The 6,262-nt window shown below is 35.7% G+C and overlaps 1 pseudogene; it reads left to right on the top strand.

Moving 5' to 3' along the window:
• The first annotated feature begins 1,204 nt into the window (after nt 1-1,204).
• Nucleotides 1,205-2,092, top strand: LOC140509173 (protein MEMO1-like; annotated as a pseudogene).
• Nucleotides 2,093-6,262: the final 4,170 nt, after the last annotated feature.

Raw genomic sequence — 6,262 nt, 5'->3', positions numbered from 1 at the left:
TTCAAATCACTGGATGAAATTTATTGATATATTGGAATCAACTTGTAGTGCCCATATGATATTCACAGCACCCACAACAGTCATGAATATCATGGTGCAATTCTGAATCACAAAATACAACAGACTCTCCACGTGAAAGATAGAATCAAAGCCAAATCCATCATAGTAACAAAAATCTATATACAATAACAATGCAGAGAACAATACTAACCCCAAGTCTTTTCCTGTTAAGCTCTTACAACCCAGCTCCCTTAAGCAAATCACAAGGAGGTTCCCTTAAACAAAATGCCCTTCTCACATTCACAGCTACCTGCAGGTTCACCAGCAACCTCCAGTTCTCATGGCTCTCTGATTAACTTCCTTTCAGCTCTGCTCTAACTCTGCTTCTTCCCATTCTACCCTTCCTGTTCCACCCATTCAGAAAACTCTTACCACCACAGGCTCCATGTGACTCAGGTTTCCATGTGACCCAGAAAGATCACATGGGCCTATTAATGAATGGGAAAGATTCCCCCATTTATATTACTATTATATCAACTAAAACACACACACACACACACACACACACACACACACACACACACACACACCTCTGAGTCTTGGTATATCAGAGATGGATTTTGAGCATGAAATCAGTTAAACTTTGGGAACACACTGAGAAATCAGACTCTTGTGTCTGTAGCCAGTGGATAGACAAGAAGTGAGGAGCCCAGAGGAAGTCTCATGTTTCTTTCCTCCTCCTCATCTCTGTCATCAGGGAGACTGGACTAGTAAGAAAAATTGTATACAAAGGGCCACAGAGTGTGAAAAACTCAACACACTGAAAAAATACAACTTGAGAGAGAATTAACTTTTTGGAGAAAGAAAGAATCATAGCTTCAAACTTTTTGGGAGTTCCAAATTTCAGAACCCAGGAAAGTGCTATTAGGCTGCCACCAGTGCTAGGGATCTGCCATGGTCTGTGAAGCCATCAGGAGCCCCTTTTTCTGGCGGCCTTCCACATGCATGGAGAGTAGGGACAGGGCTGCCACCGCCATCTCCTCTGACTCTTCTTCCTCCTTCTTCTTTGAGCTGATCCCTTCCACATGGCCACCTCCTCCAGGGCAGGGTCCATGGTGTCTCATGTCCTCCCCGAGCCATTTTTGCAGCCACTGCCGCTGCCTCCTCATTCATCGTCTACACTATAGGTGGCCCAGGTTCCAAGATGTCCAAATGAGTCATCTGCTGGGAAGCCAGTCACACAGGAAGCTGGTACACAGCCTCAGGTCTCAACTGAATGCACAATTAGAAGGTTGGTTTTCACAAGTACAATCCACAAAAAGACCTGCTAGAGCTAATATTGCCCCCCATGCAGGACATACTTATTGCCTGTCTGGTGATGCTCATACTTACAGATAAGTGGATCCATCCATACCCTGAGAATATTCATCCCTAGGCCTTTCCATCACTTGCCCCTATCTCAATGTGCACTTTCCAGTGCAAATATATAACTGTAGATATAACACCTCTGTATGACCTCTGTATTAATCAAAAGATTTATGGAGCACTATGGAAGACAGAGAGATTTGAGTGCATGTCTCTACAAACAGATGAAGATGAAAATTCATTTGCCTTATACTGCTAAAGATATGGAAAGACTTAAGGATGAATTTACCATTATTTTGTATTGGCTGGAGCTCTGAGTAGGTCAAAAGAAAAGGAATTTGGGAAACTCTTCAGTAAATATCTGGCAGAAGCTAATAATTTTATTGTGGTTTCTTGTGATTTCTGCCATTGGAGTCACAATTTCTGTTACAGTTACTATGATAAATCCCAGGGGGAGATTTATAGATTCATTGAACATTTAGATAAAATGGGCATGAATATTATAGAACAACTAGACTCTATATCTTTTAGCACTTACTTGAAGAAATCTCATAACAAAATATGTGGAAGACATTCCATTGGGGTGTTACTAAATGCTATTACAGAGCTCCAACAGAATGGATTGAATATGAGCTTTTCACTTTTGAATTATGCCCAGTCAAACCAGGGTAGAAACTGACAATACAGTTCAGTGAGTTATGCACCTGGAACACTTACTGTCCACTGATGCTCTGAATACTTAGGGATACCACCTGTAAATACTCATCCTCTAAATGGGGTCCTAGCCTTGCCCTTACAAAGATACAGTTCCTGGTCTTTGGGGATACTGAAACCTCAAAATTAATAGAACTTTTTTCTTTTCTAGCAAGCATAGTACTTCCTTAATTTGAACTCATTATAAAACGCTTTCTTGCTTAGGACAATGTAATGGGGGCAGATGGGCCTTCAAATACAAACTGTAAAACATTTATCATATTCTAAATTTGCACTCTTTTCAGACCTGTGCACATATATTCAGCTTTCAGAATAGTTTTGCAAATTGTAAACAAATATAAAAGGGTGGAGACTTTTTAATAATGAAAATTGCATTTAAAAATGATCTGCATTAGAGTATAATAAATCTCCAGTATAGTCACCTACTACCTGTGTTGTACAACAGATACCTTCTATTTTAGTTGCTAATGAAGGGCTGCACAACTCAAAAAAAAAAAAAAGAAAATGATGATAAACTGGTGAAGAGGAATGCACTGAGGAGAAAGGAAAAACAGAAAGGAAGTTTAGGGAAATTTTTCTCACATAATCAACGGTCACAAGGATCTCTCTATATAAACAAGGAGGGTGAAATTGGTGGGGAGTGGCTGACACTTGAACCTCTCATCTGAAGTGGTCAGAAGGAAGACTATACATACAAGAACAGGTATAAAAATCCATTCCACTCAACAGGAAAATAGGAGAGAAAGGAAGGAAGTTAAAAGGGGGAATTAAAGGGATGATAGATTAAGGGCAGGATCAGTTCTAATTAAAACAAACTGTAAGGATATACAAAAATGTTCCTAATTCTTTTTGAGAGGATAAATAATGGGAATCTGAGGGAGTGCCCACAAATCAGGGAATGGATGAACAAGTTATGGTATTTAAAGGGAATAGAATACTACTTTGCTGAACTCTTATCAATGTAGTGATTAACTGGAGTACTGGAAGACAAGAGATGAAATATGCTACCAACTCCTTCATAGATAGATGAAGGATTCAGAATGTGAGATGAAAGATTATTTTTTGCCATGGCCAAATGGAAATTTGATTTGTTTGATATGTATCTGTATTGGGTTTAATTTTTATCATGTTCTCAGTTTGGTGAGATAAAAATGTGTATATAGGGGGTGGTGGCTGGTTGTGGTGTAAGGGGAAAAGGTGGATTTTGGTTGATTAAAACACATAAAATATGACATATGTGTCCTATAGAAGCACTGATCCTTGATGTCTTTCTGTTATGTCCACTTGCTGCAACTTGAATTATTTTTTGCTGGATCTTGTTGACCTCTTCCCTGGGTCAGGATGATCTTTAAACCCAAAAGATCTACTACAGTAGAGAGAAAGAAGGAAGGGGATGAGCATTGTTTGAACCTCACTTTCACTGTGTTTGGCTCAAAGAAGGAATAATAAATACTTTCATTTGGGTAGAGAAATGTGTATTACCCTATAGGGAAGTAAGAGGAGAAAGAGGAAAGAAAAAGGACAGGGAACTGATAAAAAAGAGGAAAGATTAAGGGAGGTAGTGGAAACAAAGTTGTGGTGAGGAGGATCAAGGGAAAGGGGAGAGAGCACAGTATAAGCAGGGAAAATAAGATGAAGGAAAATACACAGTAATCATAACTGTGAATGTGAATGGTATGAGGTCTCCCATAAAATGGAAGGGGATAGCAGTGTGGATTAAAAACCAGAGTCCTACAATATACTGTTTACAAGAAACACATTTGAAGCAAAGAGATACACACAAAGTTAAGGTAAAGGGAGAGTGGAGAATATATTATATTTCAAATGAGGTAAATAAAAGCAGGGGAGGGAATCCTGATCTCAGACAAAGCAAAAACAAACCTTTTAATTAAGAAAAAGAGAAAATACACCTTACTAAAAGTTACCATACACAATTACGTAATATCAATACTTAACATATATATACCAAGTGGGATGGCCTGCAAATTCTTAGAGGTGAAGTTAAGTGAGTTGCAGGAAGAAATGGACAGCAAAACTATACTAGTAAGAGCCCTCAACTACCCCCTCTCAGAACTAGATAAATCTAATTACAAAATAAAAAGGAAAGAAGTTATAGAGGTGAATAGAATTTTAGAAAAGTTAGATATGATAAAACTCTAGAGAAAATTGAATGGGGATAGAAAGGAATATATCTTTTTCTCAGTGATATATGGCTGTAACAGAAAAATTGACCAAGTGTTAGGGCATAAGAACCTCACAATCAAATGCAGAAAAGTAGAACTATTAAATGCATCATTTTCAGATCATGATGCAGTAAGAATTACATGGAATAAAGGACCATGGAAAGATAGATTAAAAAATAATTGGAAACTAATCCAATCCTAAAGAATGAATGAGTCAAAAAACAAATTATAGAAACAACCAATAATTTCCTCAAAAAGAATGCAGATAATGAGACAACATACCAAAATTAATGGTATGCTGCCAAAGGAATACATAGGAAAAGAGCAGATCAATTAATTGGTCATGAAACTAAAAAAGCTAGAAAAAGAGCAAATTAAGAATCCCAAAATCAAATAGCAAATTAATAATTCTGCAAATCAAAGGAGAGATTAATAAAATTAAAAGTAAGAAAGTATTAAACTAATAAATGAAACTAAAATACAGTTTTATGAAAAAGCAAATAAATTAACCTTTGGTTAAATCGATTAAAAATAGAAAAAAAAACCCTAAATTACCAGTATCAAAAATGAAAAGGGTGAATTCACCACCAATTAAGAGAATAATAAAGCAATTATTAAGAGCTATTTTGTCTAACTGTACACTAATAAATCTGACAATCTAAGTGAAATGGATGAATATTTACAAAAATAGCAATTGCCCAGATTAACAGAAGAGAAAATAAAATATTTAGCCCCATTTGAAAAAAAGAAGTTGAACAAGCCATCAATGAAGTCCCTAAGAAAAAATCTTCAGGGCCTAATGGATTTACAAGTGAATTCTCCCAAAAATTTACAGAACAATTCATTGCAATACTACATAAAGTATTTGGAAAAATAGGAGTCTTGCCAAATTCCTTTTATAACAAAATGTAGTGTTGACACCTAAGCCAAGAAGAGCCTAAATGGAGGAAAAAAATTATGGACAAATTTCCCTGAGTATGAAAACAAAATTTTAAAATAAAATATTAGCAAAGAGATTTTTCATGAGAATAATGTAACTATGACTAGGTGGGATTTATATCAGGAATGCAGGGCTTGTTCAATATTAACAAAGCCTATCAGCACAATTTACTATATCAATAACAAAATCAACAGAAACCATAAGATTATATCAATAGATGCAGAAAAAAAGCTTTTGACAAAATAAAGCACCCATTCCTATTAAAAACCATAGACACCACAGGAATAAATGGGGTTTTCCTTTAAATGATAACTAGTATTTATCTAAAGGTATTAGTAATCATTATTTGTATTGGGTATAATCTTCCGCATTAAATGGGTAGAATCTTTCCCATTAAGATCAGGTATTAAACAAGGATGCCAATTATCATCACTGTTATTTAATACTGCACTAGACATGTTAGCTTTAACAATTAGAGAAGAAAAAGAAATTGAAGGAATAGGTAATGAGGAATCAAAGATATCACTCTTTGGAGTTGATGTGATGGTATACTTACAGAACCCTAAAGAATCAAATAAAAAACTACTTGAAATAATTAACAACTCTACCAAAGTTTCAGGATGCAAAATAAACCAACATAAATCATCAGCATTTCTATGTATGACCAACAAAGCCCAACAGTAAGAGAAAGAGAAACTTCAATTAAAATAAAGGCCAAATATATAAAATATTTGGGAGTCTACCTGCCAAGAAAAACCTAGGAACAATGTGAATACAATTGCAAAACACTTGTGACACAAATAAAGTCAGATGTAAATAATTAGAACAAATATCAATTGTTCCCGGGTAAACTGAGCAAACATGATAACAATGATAATTCTGCCTAAGTTAATTTGCTTATTGAGGCCATGCCAATCAAACTACCAAGAATATTTCATATGAGTAGGAAAAAAAATAAAAACAAAATTTATTCGGATGAACAAAAGGTCAAGAATATTGAAAGAATTAATGAAAGAAGTGCAAAGGAAGGTATCCCAGCCATAGCAGAAAGAAAAGTATA

Source organism: Notamacropus eugenii, chromosome 5 (genome assembly GCF_028372415.1).
Source record: "Notamacropus eugenii isolate mMacEug1 chromosome 5, mMacEug1.pri_v2, whole genome shotgun sequence".
Classification (NCBI taxonomy): domain Eukaryota; kingdom Metazoa; phylum Chordata; class Mammalia; order Diprotodontia; family Macropodidae; genus Notamacropus; species Notamacropus eugenii.
Note: the sequence above shows the minus strand (reverse complement) of the source record. Positions and strands in the feature narration are given on the sequence as shown.